At 47.7% G+C, this 15,197-nt stretch overlaps 1 pseudogene; it reads left to right on the top strand.

The window, feature by feature from the left end:
- The first annotated feature begins 3,407 nt into the window (after positions 1 to 3,407).
- LOC133047140 (UL16-binding protein 3-like) lies at positions 3,408 to 13,587 on the top strand (annotated as a pseudogene).
- The last annotated feature ends 1,610 nt before the right edge of the window (positions 13,588 to 15,197 follow it).

Raw genomic sequence — 15,197 nt, 5'->3', positions numbered from 1 at the left:
ACTTATTTTTTCCTTAAATGTTTGGTAGAAACATATCAGTTTTCGTGGCTTCACTCACTAAAGAAACCATCTGGGACAGCAGTTTGTAAAAAACTTCTTTGTGAAAAATATTTTGTGAAACTTTGTGAAAAACGCATCTGAATTCAGGCTGTTGACTTCTCTTCCTTTTTGTAAGTTTGGTAACATTTTTCTAAGAGTTGTTCTAATTTTTAAAATTTATTGGTATTCTTCATTAAAATTCCTATATAAAAAGTTTAAAAATAAAAATAAAATAGTATAGTTAAAAATTTGAATACAATGTAGTTAGCAGGAAAGTTGGATATTTCTGTAACATATAACCTTTTAGGATAATAACCAGAATTATGACCGATACCATTATATCAGGACATATCAGATGTTAGGGATAAATTTTGGAATATCTATATTAATGACATTTATCTATACATTACAACCTAAAGTTTACCTTCAATAACTTGACAATGTTTTTGAATTAAAAATAAGCTTAATTTAGTATTTCTCTCTGAGATGTCTCAGAGATGTTTTTTTGAAGCATCCCTGAGTCAGCTGGAGACTAAAGGAGCTTTAGTTAGATTTTGCTATTTGGGAAGCTTGTTAGAAATATTAAAAAACGTTTTAAAACACAGCAGGATCATAGGTGACTGAAACAGCCCTTACTCACTGCACCAAAGTCACAACGCAGTGAACACAAACATGGCCCACGTAAGGGCGCAGACCCCGCGCGGTCTGCTCTCCAGCAGGAGTGCTCTGAGCAGAGAGACCGGACCCAGCCTCGCAGCAGCTTCCTCGGCAGACCCGTTTAGGTAGCTTCAATCTAAGTGTTGTGCATCCTATCTATGTATAAAATTATTTCCTCCTCAGGGTTCCTTTGCATAATCTCTCATCACTGTCTGTATTCATCCTGTCTCTCCTTTTCCCATCTAAGTATGATCAACCAGCTAATTTTTTTCCTCCAGAAAATGTAATCTCATTTCTCATATGTTTTTGAACTGAAAACATATTTTACTTCTTCCTATATAGTGAAATGTTTACTGTATTATTCCTTATAGCTTTGCTGGCATGTTTAAATTAGAATCCTCAACACTTAAAACCTTAGTTTTTAGTAAAAGCTAAGAATTAAGCAATGAACTGTCTTTTACACTGGCATTTTATAGACTGGTATTCATAAACACCAGTGATAAGTTTTCAAAACTTTTGTTCTCTTATAGAGAACACCTCGATGTGATACCAACATTTTTATTGATATTTCTAAATACCTTTAGTTTTTGTAATTTAGTAATTGATGTCTCAGTATCTTTTATTCAATAAACTTTTGTAACTTAAATTAAACCAGTCCTGGGACTTTCAGTCAGTCAGTCATTTCAGTTGCTCAGTCATGTCCGACTCTTTGCGACCCCATGGACTTCAGCATGCCAGGCTTCCCTGTCCATCACCAACTCCTGGAGCTTACTCAAACTCAGTTATCAAATATCTAGAAAGATTATTTTAGGTAGACACTTCTAAAATATAATTATTTTAAAGAGTTTATCCCAATGATTTTATCTCATTCACATTTACTTTCAGATTTCATCATATCATTTTTCTTAAAACAGATATAGTAAGGTCTTATGTATTAAATCTAGGTACAATAAGGAGTTACATAATTTTGATGACTTTTGACATATCTATATCAATTAGATAAACAAACATTAATACCAGATATCAACTTAATATTGAATATTTCCCAGTTCACATGAACCTGAAAGTAACTTTAGCCACTGTCTTTAAATGTAAGTGCTTTTAATTAAAATTAAAAAGCTATTTATAAATCTAATTTTGATAAAACATTTTAGAAGTAGAGATATCTCATATGTATAATGTGTACACAGAAATATACAGGCAAAACCACAGATCTCATAGCTTCACTTAAAGACTTAACCATGAATCAGGTATTACAATATAAACTCATTATTTTACAAAGAACAGCTGAAATACATTAAGGTTGTTTGCTCAGATGACCAAGGCTTTGCTATCTGTAAGGTCTGGTTAAGAGAACATTCCCAGCGCTTTTAATTTTAAAGCTGCCACTTTTTCCCCTTGGTTTCAGGTCATGTCTGATGGAGCTAATCTGGCTCAGTCTCAGTCCTTGCAGCTTGTATTTACATTTTGGTTTGTAAGAGATTTCTAAGAGAAAGCCAGTTGCTTTTATAGTTTTCTAAAGAACAGTTCTGTCACCTAAAGATATGAAAATCAGTGATAAGATCTTTAATGAAACTGAAATGTCTTTTGCTGTCTGTTTTAGAACTTTAGAGTTTAACTTACCGTGCCTTCAAAGGTTTATACAAAGTATTTAGCAAAGATGCTTTTGAGTTTACAAATTACACCCAAAGCAAAATCACTATTTTTATGAGTCCTTGTATGTTAGTTCCCAGTTTTTTGTTTTTCTTCACTTGTATGGCTCAGGTAATATTATTGGTTAGTACATTTAGTTATTATCTCCTAGGTGACAATCTATATCTCTTAAAATACCTGGCAGAAGAACTATTCTCCAGTGAAACATGTCTATCCCATAGTATAATTAAACAAGAGATTTAACCATTTTCCATAAATCATTTAAATATGCCAATTTTATCTAAATTCCATTAACTTTTATACCTTTTAACTTTAGTTTCTATCGTTGTTCAGTAGCTCAGTCGTGCCCGACTCTTTGTGACCCCATGGACTGCAGCCCACCAAGCTCCTCTGTCCATGAGATTTTCCAGGCAAGGATACTGGATTGGGTTGCCATTTCCTTCTCCAGGGGATCTTCCCAACCCAGGGATCGAACCTGAGGGGAGCCCCCTGGGTATCTCCCATATATACATGAGGTGTACATGTTAATAAACTTAGCCACCTGATGCAAGGAACTGACTCGTTGAAAAAGACCCTGATGCTGAGAAAGAATGAAGGCGGGAGGAGAAGGGGACGAGAGAGGATGAGACGGTTGGATGGCATCACCGACTCTGTGGACATGAGTTTGAGTAACCTCCAGGAGTTGGTGATGGATAGGGAGGCCTGGCAGGCTGCAGTCCATGGGGTCGCAAAGAGTCGGACACGACTGAGCCAATGAACTGAAATGAATTGAAGGAACAGGAGCGTTGCGGTCTCCTGTAACCGGTGCCTTGGGCGCCCAGTGTAAACAGTTGGGTCGGCTGATTTACAGGAAAGCGGGCGCCTGAATGAGGGCGCCCGGTGTGACCGCAAGGCCCGTCCCCGACCCGGCGCGGAGCCTCCTTGCGGTTACTTCTAGGAAATCAGGGGCGGGGCCTGTCGGCAGAGCGGCTGCCCAGGCAGTCAGCGCCCAGGCGGAGGTCCAGAGGCAGCTGCGGGCTAGCGGCAGAGGATCGCCGGTTCTGACTTGGCAGCCTCGCACTCCTGCAAAATTGGGATCCAGGTGGCAAAGGGAGAGATGGGTGGCTCCAAGACCAGTCTTGGCTTCCTCGTTTTGCTTCTGATTTGCAGGTTGAGGGGGACGTCCAGCGGTGAGTTCGGGGATGAAGCTGCGCGGGGGGTGGCGGGGGAACGCGAGGAGGTTGGATGGGTTGTGACCCGGAAAGGGGATGGGGGTGGTGTACGCCGGGGTTCGCGAAACTTCTTGCAGGGTGTCGCCGCCGCCGCCCCCTCCTCTTTCCCTTCCCTCGGCCCCTTTGCTCCTCGGAGGCTCCTCCCGGCTTCTTGCGGGCTCTCCGGGCCAGAACAGGGGTCCCTTGGGTGAAGTAGTAATGCCGGGAGTTTGGGAGGTGACGCTGGGAGAAGAGGGGGCCAGGACGCGGCAGGAAATGCGGTTGAAACCCCCCAAGGTTCCAGACCGCCCCTGGGAAGTGGGAGCCCTGGAGCCGGGCGGGTTGGGACCAGTCGGCCTTCCCGCGGAGAAGGGACCCAGACCCGCCCAGAAAAGCACACCCTCCCGCCCCGAGCTGTGCAACACAGACTCTTCTGGTCCCTACTTCTGCCTGGCCTTGAAAGACCAGCGCTCTTTTACGGCCACGTTAAGTTACAAACGCAGAGCGGACCCGGGTGCCCAGGAGGCGTCGGCGGCGCGCTCCTGGCCGAAATGTGCTTGATTGCTCTTGTCTGAGCCGCAGCTGCTGTCTCCGTCCCCAGCCCCCAGGCCCCGAGGCGGGGCTCCTCCCAGATCCCGGGGCTTCGCGGCGCGGCTGCATCGGCGATCCCCGAGACTCCGCCGTGCGGCTACACCCGCGACCCCGGGGATCCGCGGCACGGCTCCTCCCCGATCCCGGGGCTTCGCGGCGCGGCTCTATTCGCTATCGCCGAGGCTCCTTGCACGGCTACACTCGAGATCCCAGTGCTCCGGCGTCTCGGTTCCTTCCCGATTCTGGGACTCCGCTGCGCGGCTCCACCCGGGGCCCCGGGGCGGGTGCGAGCCTCTTCCTGAGCAGGGACCAGGTGCCCCGACTCATTGGTCTAGATGCAGAACTTCTTTTATTAGAGTGACCTTGTTGGGCACTACGTCTATACTTTAACCTGTTAGTACCCAGCGAGACAGATGTCCTGCCTTGCACTTGGTCTGCAGAGTCCAAGCTGAATATAAGCAGGTTTCCAAGTAGACAGTTTCGTGGACCTGCCCCAGGTCAGCATTTCTGCTTGGTGGGGGTGGGGGTGCGAGGGGCACGGGGTGGGGGGTTTCCACGCACTCTATCAGTGATTCGGAAAGTATATAGTGAGGTTATGATACTAAATGCAGCTCAACTTGACAGTAAATTCTTCAAAAACTTCCCTTCTTCAAAAATTTGAGAGGAAGGAAAATGTGCTTCCAAATCTTGAAGTAAAAACTTCGGTCTTGGACAAAGCCACTAGCAGAACTATCTGTGATCCTGTTCATGCAGCTCAGCGACTTCTACCCACGTGTTTTATATCAGCGCAGGGGTTTGCCGTGCAGTTATATTTCTTGTAGTGATAATATTAGCAGTTTTGCACCTTCATAGTGTGACAAGAATTGAACTGGAAGACAGCATCAGTGCACATTCCCAAGCATTGTCTCACCCCCGTCCCAGATGACTCAGGATCTGAGAGGCCACACACCCAACAATGGTACTTCCCTCCTGTTATCCTACCTTGTGGGTGGGTGGAGGAGTGTCTTGAGAAGTGCCACTCTTTTGGAGGCCAGAGCTAAGGTGAAGGATATTGAAATATCCAAGGAGAGAATAACTATCCAAGGAGAGAATGTACTCCAAAAAGGTAGTTTTGGGCATATTTTCCATGGGATTTACGTAGATGAAAAAGATCCAAATAAAGAACAGCAATCATTTGTGAAAACAGAGATTAAGCTTCTGAAATCCAGGTGACAATGATACTCACTGAACGTTGTAAGCTATGAGATCTTCATCACAGAAATCTTCCTCCTATTTCCCTTGTGTGTATAGAAGAAAGAGAAAACCCCTCGTGATATTGCCTTACATGAATTGGGAGAATCCTAAATAGTCTTCACAGCATTGCAAATTGTGTGTCTGCGTGTGTATTAGTCAGTCAGTCCTGTCCGACTCTTACCATCCCTTGCACTGTAGCCCGCCAAGCTCTTCTGTCCGAGAAATTCTTCAGGCAAGAATACTGGAGTGGGTAGCCATTCCCTTCTCCAGGCATCTTTCCGACCCAGGGAACAAACTCGGGTCTCCTGTATTGCAGGCAGATTCTTTACTGTTTGAGCCACCAGGGGAGCCTGCAGCATCAGTTAGTAGAGGCCAATAATCCGCAGGCAATTTCTCAACAGGACCTGGTCCACAAGGTCAGATTGCCTGTGGAATGAGTTACCTGGTCAGAAGAGAAGTCCTCCACAAACACCTGGCTGCTAGGAGCTCTGCCACTGATGACAGCCTCACGTTAAGAGTCCAGATAGCCCCTCTCCAGAGTCTTGCTCCCCATGGACTCTCACTATCTGGGGGACAATGAAAGCATGGGATCGATGGATGGCTCATGAAAGTCTGGTTAACAATGAGTTCTCCAGACTTACCTGGTGATCCAGTCACTAATGAAGGGACTCCCAATGAAGGGACCTGGTTCGATCCTTGGTCGGGGTACTGGATCCCACATGCCAGAACTAAGAAGTTAGCATGTTGCAACCAAGAGTCTTCATGCTGTAAAAAGATCCCAAGTGCCACAACTAAGACCCAATACAGCAAAAAAAAAAAAAAGAAAAAAATATGAAAAAAATAATATTTTTTAGTTCTCCAGTGCTAGTGATGTGTGGGCCTTCAGAGTAATAGTGTAGGAACTCATGGCCCTGGTCAAACACCCTCCACAGATGTCGACTCTTTAGAAATATGAAAGAAGGTTATCAAATACCCCAGGCTATCAACTGTCCTGATGAACCATTTGCTGTGATGGCTTGTTGTGGTCCTTAGATTCGGAGGAGAAGCCCAGTTCCAGCAGCTGGCCCGGTGTCTCACAGAGGTCCATGAAGCCCTGGGGGCCTGTGTCCGACTGTCCTCTCTCAGTCCCCCAGCATCAGGAGGACGGTGCCTGCTGAGGCCCACTTGGAGCCAGCTGGTCACATACATCACCCAGCACCGCAGAAGCACACTGTCTTCCAGAACACCACCTTAGGAATGTCATAGCATCTCAACTCTCTAAGACAGACTTAGTGATGTGGAATATTTTCTAGATATCACTTTCATTAGGTTGAACTAAAAATGTTTGTATAAATTTTTTGACCAAGAAAATTTTAAGCAATGTTATAAAATAAATAGTTTTTTAAGATTTTTAAACACAAATACGTGGACTAGCTTAGTGCCACGAGCTTTATAGTTTCACTTCCTCAAAGTAATGTAGCTGATTCACCCTAGAATGTGCTCTGCTTAGTTGCTCAGTCGTGTCTGACTCTTTGCAGCACCATGGACTATAGAGTCCATAGAATTCTCCAGGGTTGAATCCTGGAGTGGGTAGCCTCTCCCTTTTCCAGGGGATCTTTCTGACCCAGGGATTGAATGGGGTCTCCTGCATTGCAGGTGGAGTCATTACCTGCTGAGCCACCAGGGAAACCCTTAAGTTTCTTTCTTTCTTTTTAAAATATTTATCACTAGTCTTGGGAATTATTTGTCTATAAGATGAAATACTTTGTCTTAGAAATAGAAAAAATGCTGTTGCCTTGTACAGGGAAAGGCAGTGTTGGAGAAAGAAAACTTAAAAGCTAGAAGAAAAAAAGAAAAATACAATATAATAAAAAATACAATAGAAACAGAAACTGCTCTTTCATGGAAAATTGCCTTTTTAAATTTTTTTTTTTAATAAAGAGGAGTTCTGTCTTCTTGCTTTGGGGAAAGTAGGAGTGGAATCCACTGAAACATCTTTAATTTGGCAGATCCTACTATTTCTGAGAGCCAGAAGTGGGTTGGGGGCAGGTCAGTAGTAAACAGTGGTGATTTTATTTGTTTTTACTTTCTGGAAAAGGAGACAACACAATTCCAGAAGGTGCAATCATGTTTTTAAGGTTAAGAATCCCTTTTACTGCACCTAGAATAGTGCTATGCACAGAATGGGCGCCTGAGTTGTGTTGCGTTTAAAAAAAAAGTAAACAGATTTTGTGCTTATCTTCAAGGCTGGCTTAAGTATAAAATGGATTTTTAAAAACACTTGAAAAAATTAAAGGATTCAATTAATTTAAAAAAAAAATTCCATATGCCTCCCCAGGAAGGTGCTCAATGCCTAGCCACTGATCAGCGCCTCCCTGGAGTTCAAAGCTCCTCCCAGACAGCTCATGCTGTTGCTAATTGAAGCTGGTTATGACCCAGATACTGCCACTGATGAAGTTAACAAGTGGTGGAAAAGGAAAAGTTGGTTTGTTCAGGAGCCCTGGGAAAATAGTGACCTAACGTCCTCAGACGTCTCCAAGTTTCCAGGTTAGAAAAGGGGGCGGAGGGGCTGCTGCGGGCGCGTTAGCGTCCTGTGCAGTCAGGTTGTTGGCACAAGGCGGACGTCTGAGCCTCACCAGGCTTATGGTTTCAGCCGGTCTGGGGGTCTGTGTGCTTGCAGCCAGCAGTTTTTATGTGCTGGGGGTCTGCTTCCTGTAGAAACAACTTGAGACTTGTGTCAGATCTTTGTTATCTTTCAGGGAACTGGAAATTTCATGGCACTGCTATGTGGCTGGTCACAGTCTAAATTGTTACCAGTTTCCCAGCCTAAGGGGTATTCCTTTCTCCATCTTCACATGTCCTAATCCTTAACTCTTAAACCACTGTTTTGAGACTCACAGGAGGCCTGGCTGACTAAAACTTTTCTACAAACAAGAGGCAGACAGAGGCCATGGGGGGATGGGTCTTTCCCTAGACCCATCACTAAGGCCCCCTATAGCCCTTTCAGTTACAAGACCATTTATTACCCATTTTTCCATGATCCCAAGAAGCCCAGGGCCTCCAGCATCTTCCTATATATTGAAGAGAATCTAAACATGGCCTCTCTCAACTGGCATCCTATCCCTTTGTCTGATAACTCACCCAGCAAAACCCACCGACCTGGCCCCCAGGACCTAACGTAGGAAGGACGGGAACAGGGTTTCCCAGAGTGTGACACAGGGCTCGAGGGTGAGGCTGGGCATCCCCACTTCTACCCTTTGGTCCCACATTCATATTGTCTAGGAATTGGGACAGTGGCAGCCTATAATGGTTATTGATTAAGACAGGAGTTGATAGATTTTTTCTACAGAAGAAAGTAAATCTCGTTGTCTCTTTAGGCCATTTGGTATCTGTCTCTGGGTACAAAAGGAGCTTAAACATTTGTGGAGCACCAGCAGCCAAATATAATGTGTAAATCAACTGAGAACCAGACTTGTCCACTGTCCTGGTTTCTGACCCCAGTAATGAGTGACCCACCCCCTAGAGAATCATCCAAGAGCTGCCTCAGTTGTCTGTTTATGAACCAGAAACTTACCCTGTCCTGCCCTGTAGCTTCTGGTGGTGGGAATGTGATAGGAGGTGGGTCTGGCTGTTGTGAGCTAATGCGCCCCCTCTGCTGTAGCCTGGCTTCCTTGGTTCCAGGAGCGGTAGGGGACACTGCATGAAGCCACAGGTGTGAGCAGGGGATAGTGGCCCTGTATCAACTCTGGTGTCAGGCCTAGGTCACCTGCTGGTACATCTATGTGTTCCCTGTGGCCCTGGTTATGGCAAGCCACATAATCACATCTATCTTATGATGGCTCGTCTATCTGAACTAATGGTTAGGGGTTGATGAACCCAGATCATGATGGGCAGCTCTGACATTCTATGACCAGAGGCCTCATCTCTGCCAGGCCCCAGGACAATACCAGGAGCCAGTTGGTAAAGAATCCGCCTGCAATGCAGGAGACCCCAGTTCAATCCCTGGGTCGGGAAGATGCTCTGAAGGGAATACCCACTCCAGTATTCTTGGGCTTCCCTTGTGGCTCAGCTGGTAAAGAATCCGCCTGCAATGCGGGAGACCTAGGGTCGATCTCTGGGTTGGAAAGATTCCCTGGAGAAGGGAAAGGCTACCCATTCCAGTATTCTGGCCTGGAGAATTCCATGGACTGTATAGTTTATGGGATCACAAGAGTTAGACATGACTGAGTGACTTTCACTAATCGCTTTGACCATTGTACCAACTTTGCTCCTGACTTAAAACACTCCACCTGGAATCTGATCTTCCCCCATTTTCCACCCCTGTTCCTGACGGAAGCCCACAGGAACACCACTTCTACAACCGTCCCTGATCTTCCACAAAAGTCAACCTTGAACTGTTGGAGATGCTTCTCATCCATGCTTTCCTCTCGGGCTCCATAGAGTCCATCAGGCTTTCCCATGGTGCCTGGTGGCCTGGACACTTTCCTGCCCTTTCATACAGTGTCCGCCCTGGCAGATTCACTTCTCTGAGCCCTGGATCCCCTCCTCTACCACCTGCCTCGGAAGTTCTGGACTTTCTCTCTCATGCCATGTGGGCCAAGCCTTTTTCCAGGCTTCCAAGACCCATCCTAGTGGGAGATCACCAGTGTCTCCCCAGCCTTGAAAATCCTGTGACCCCTAATTATAAATTCTTCCTTCTCCAGCTTTGGGTTCTGTGTCACCCGCCACCTCTTTGCCCCTCTCCCTGTGATCCTGCTTCCTCAGGAGCATCCCCACAGGCCCCCCATCTCTCACAGGACACGGGGTTAGACTCTGACAGTCCTCTGTCATCTAGACTTTTGCTGCATAGCAGCCTGGCCCATCTCTGCAAAGGTTATGATGCTGGGACCTGACCTGGTGGACACGGGGACACACCCCGGATGAGTGACCTTTGCCAGGCAGGGGCCTCCTCCTTCTCCACGAGGAGGGGGCACTGATGTGTGGTGTTTGTGCAGGGGGGATCATTGCTCTGTCAGCCCAGCCCTGCTCTGTACTCTGCTCTCAAACTGGGGGAAGGGCCTGCGGGTCTTTTTTTCCTCAACCTCACCTTCACTGTGTTTTGCCTTCACAGACGCTCATTCTCTTTCCTATAATTTCACTGTTAATCCTCGGCCCAGAGATGGTCAGCCATGGTGTGCGGTTCAAGGCGAAGTGGATCAAAAGGTCTTTCTCTCCTATGACTGTGATAGAGCTGAGATCAGGTACATGAGTCCATTGGGAGAGGAAGTGAAAAGTATGAACATCTGGGAAACACAGACAGACACACTCAGAGACACTGGAGACTTGCTCAAGGAGCAAATGCCTGATGTTACCCCGGAGAAAGACACAGACAAGGGTGAGTGAGAAAGTCCAAATGCAGGAGGAGCAAACTGGGGGCTCAGCTGCATCCACTGTTTTCGAGTAGAAGGAAGAAGTTGGATATTGTCCTTTGCTAGTAGTCCAGTGGAAAGAGCAGCTGTTGCAGGAGAGACCAGGGCCAGAATAGCTGGGCCCGGGGAGGTGGACCCAGGTGGGCAAAGAATCTGTCAAGCCCAGAGGCTGAGCTCTTTCTTTTCCTTGATGGGGTCAGACTTTCTGACCCTGCAGGCCAGGATGACGTGCTGGAGTGAAGACAATGGACACACCAGTGCATCCTGGCAGTTTGGCTTCAATGGAAAACTGTGTCTCCTCTTTGATTCGGAGAATGGACATTGGACAGTGGTTCATTCTAAAGGGAGGCGGATGAAAGAGAAGTGGGAGAATGACAGAGCTGTGACTGACTTCTTCAAGAAGGTCTCCATGGGAGACTGTCGGCACTGGTATCAAGATTTCTTGCTGCACTGGGAGAAAATATTGAAAACCACGGGTAAGTGAGAAGGGAGGAGAAAGTGACAGTCCCCTCGTGGTGACATGGACCCTGTGTGTGTGTGTGTGTGTGTGTGTGTGTGTGTTTGAGAAACTGATCCATCAGAAGTGAGTTGTCCTGGGAGAACAATGACCGGGGCATGCTCTGTCATCCTCCTTCCTCTTCCCCCTCCTGACGTCTCTCTTCACAGCACAGGCCTTTCTGCGACTGAACATGGATTTTTGCTGATCCCAAACCTGTAGACATCTTTTTGATTTGTGGGATTTATTTCCCACTGTACCCTCTTTCCAGAGTCTTCTTTTCAATCTCACCAAAAATAAATAAATAAACCAATAAATGTCACCAATCCTCCTCCTGGAAATCTGTCAGTACCAGCTCTGCTGTCAGCTCCTGAGGACTCCATCCTCAGGTCACCGTCTCTGACGTCACAGCAGGACTGAGTGGCTGTGTTGGAAACCTTGCTCCCCCATCAGCTCTCAGAGTCCCATGAGGACTGGGCTCCTCCCTTCCCCCATCTCTCCTGAGGACCTGTCACTGGGGCCTCCATGTGATGGGTGTAAACTGTCTGCACAGTAGGGGTACCTGAATCGGGATGGGGGTGAGGAGGCATCTGCCGAGTTTGGGGTCTGGACAAGGGCGTCACTCTTGCTCTCCTTGCAGCATCACCGACCACGGGCCCCCCTGCAGTCCAGCCCACGGCCACAGCCATCAGTCACATCACCTGGATTGCTCCTGTGGTTCTCACCAGTTTTGTCATAATGGGCATCATAATAGCCTGTATCCTTTACAAGAAGAGGTACTGAGGGCAGAAGTCAGAGGGAAGGCAGGGGCACAGGGCCTGGTGTGAGGACAGGGAAGGTAAATCCCAGCTGACCCCTGACCCTCACTGAACCTCCTCATCCTGGAAATGAGCAGGTGGATAAGACCCCATATCACCTGAGAGCAAGAACTCAGAGAAGCTCAGGCCTCAGTTCTGACAGCACCTCAGTGTCAGACGACACTGGGAAGTGGGGGGTGACTGGGGGCCTGTTGAAGTTAAAGGGTTTAGCCACGTCCCCTGACTGAGCACAGACCGCGGGCTGGCAGGGCCCAGGGTGGGTGGTGTGAGAACAGCAGGCGCTCAGGGCGAGGGCAGGACTCCCGGGGCTGAGGGCAGCATGGGGGCTCCTCATGACGTGTCGGCGGGGAGGGGACCCACCCAGGGGCCGAGATGAGAGGGGCCGGGCTCTCATCCCAGGAGGAAGGGCAGGAAGGCCTTTGCAGACCCAACTCCAAAGGCCTGTTCTCACAGGAAGTGGCTTGGGTCCAGCAGGCAAGGCAGGAGCCCCACAGGAGAGACTGTGGGAAGGGGCGAGGCCAGGCCTGTGCTCCTGGAGCAGCAGCAGTTCTGACTCAGCCTGTGGCCTGCCCGTCAGCAGCCTCCTGGGGACCCAGAGCCTCCATCACTGAGCGGCCCTGCCTTGAGCAGAGGTCCTGGGGATGGTGGGCCTGAGCTGGGGTGGAGGCGCCCAGCTGGGCGGGACCAGGAAGAGATGGGGGCAGGGACCCTGGTCCTGAGAGCTGTGTGTGCTGCTGGCTCAGAGGCTGGAGGGGAGCGAAGGAAGGAGGTTTGCCTGCAGCCCCTCAAGGCTGTCAGGAGGCAAGGCCCTTCCTCCCTGGACCTGCTCCCTGGTCCTTTAGGCCCCCTTCAGGGAGGATCCGGACCTGAGTGAAGGGAGCAGATTGATTCCTCACTGGCTCCAGTCCTGAGCCTGAGCAGGGGGTGTCAGGCCTGGGGTGACTCTGTGATGCAGGAAGGAAGGAGGAGGGGACAAGAAGCTGCTGGGCCTGGGGTGGGGGTGGGGGTGGGGGACATAGGAGCCCCTCAGTGAGAGGGGGCTGGGGAGGGGCAGCCCCAGGAAAGTGACAGGATTTCCTCAGCCTCCTGGACCAACACCTCTTTCTTTTCTGCAGGAAATGCTGCTCCCAGGAAGCCCCTGACAGGTGGGCTGTTGGCCTCAGGACTCGGTCTTTGCTTGGCCGCCTTTGTTCTCCTGCTGTTCACTTTAGAACCAAGAAGTCAGACCTTCAGAATCCCAAATCTGTTTACCAGTTATAATGACACAGTGGCTGCACCATCTCGTGTCTCTTGTCGCATCTGATGAACATCCTCCTCAACCTCTTTATTTTTTTTATATCTCCTTTCCCACTTTCTGTTGGTGTTGAGTGATGCAGTCTCTGCACTGATGCTTTCAACTACTTGAACAAGAGATCGCCACAAACATAGCACTTTCAATCTTCTAGTTTTTGGAAAATTAGACATTTCCCTGCATCATGACCTAATTCTTAAAAATGATGATATTGCTGGAAAAATACATCTGCTATTACAGGACTCAGGGACTTTTTTTCTATATCCAAAGAAACAACTTTGTTATATTTTCAAAGGAATAAAATTTTACATTGACTTGTTCCCTTCATAATTTATTACTCTCTTGGTGCTGAGTTGTGTTTGACTCTTTGCGACCCCAAGGACTCTAGGCCACCAGGCTCCTCTGTCCATGGGATTTCCCAAGCAAAAATACTGGAGTGGGTTGCTATTGCCTTCTCCAGGAGATCTTCCTGATCCAGGGATTGAACTCATGTCTCCTGTGTCTCCTGTACCTCATTCGTTGGCAGGCTGATTCTTTACCACAAGCACCACCGGGGAAGCCTTTATACTGATTCTTAAGTCAACATCTCTATATTGCAGAAATGTAAGTACTTCATGCCTGTTTTCTAATCCAGGATAAAAGTCATGGTATTTCACCTTTCCTCCACATTATGAGATTAAATAAAACCAATGATAATGCTTTATTTCTTGTGGAAACAGAGAATTTAAGGATCACTCCTAAAGTAACATGCAGTCCAGCTGTGAAGTGATCCTTATATTCTCTGGATTTTTAAATGCATATTTCACCATATCCCAACAGTACGATTCATTAGGGAAAAACAATTTTGGCCCAGAACCCACCCGTCTTACCTCTGTTTATATGCCATTGGCCAGAGCTGAGTTACATGACCACCCCTAGCTGAAGGGAAGTCAGGAATTCGGTGACCAGATTGTCCTGACTGTCTTAGCCTTATGCCACACTTGATTCATCACCTGGGAGGGCAGCCTCACACAGAAGCAGGACTGGGTTAGTAAAGACGTAACAGTTAAAGTTAACAGTGTGTTCAAATAACCTAATCTTCACCACAAGGCTATGGGGTCAGTTCGACTGTTATACCCATTTTACAGGTGAGACAGTTAAGGCCCAGAGTAGTTAAGTAAACTGTGCAAAGTCACACAGCAGAGCCAGGATTCAGACCCATACAGTCTGACCCTGAAGCCCACACCATAACTGGTGAACTTCTGCTCCAAGGCTGTCTGGATGAAATCCAGTTACAGCTGCCCCTTGCCATAACTGGACGTACAGAGAGGCATTTTCCTCAATCTGTATATATCCAAACAAGTTGGCCAGCAGGATTTCTGAGTAAGGGGCTGTAAGCAAGGGACTTGTAGGTATGTAGCCTCCTCCTCTGGAGAAGGCAATGGCACCCCACTCCAGTACTCTTGCCTGGAAAATCCCATGAACAGAGGAGCCTGGTGGGCTGCAGTCCATGGGGTTGCTACAAGTCGGACAAGACTGAGTGACTTCACTTTCACTTTTCACTTTCACACATTGGAGAAGGAAATGGCAACCCACTCCAGTGTTCTTGCCTGGAGAATCCCAGAGACGGGGGAGCCTGGTGGGCTGCCGTCTATGGGGTCGCACAGGGTCGGACACGACTGAAGCGACTTAGCAGCAGCAGCAGCAACAGTAAGTCATGTGTTCACCCTAGTACGCAGCCATCCGAGTGTTAATTCCAGGCTGGAAAACATAGACCAAAAGCCATGTAGATAGAGGCCAACCTCAGAGATATTGTGGGCTGGGTTCCAGACCAGGGCAATAAAGTGAATTTCACAATAAGGG

The sequence above is a fragment of the Dama dama genome, chromosome 26, assembly GCF_033118175.1.
Source record: "Dama dama isolate Ldn47 chromosome 26, ASM3311817v1, whole genome shotgun sequence".
NCBI lineage: Eukaryota > Metazoa > Chordata > Mammalia > Artiodactyla > Cervidae > Dama > Dama dama.
Note: the sequence above shows the minus strand (reverse complement) of the source record. Positions and strands in the feature narration are given on the sequence as shown.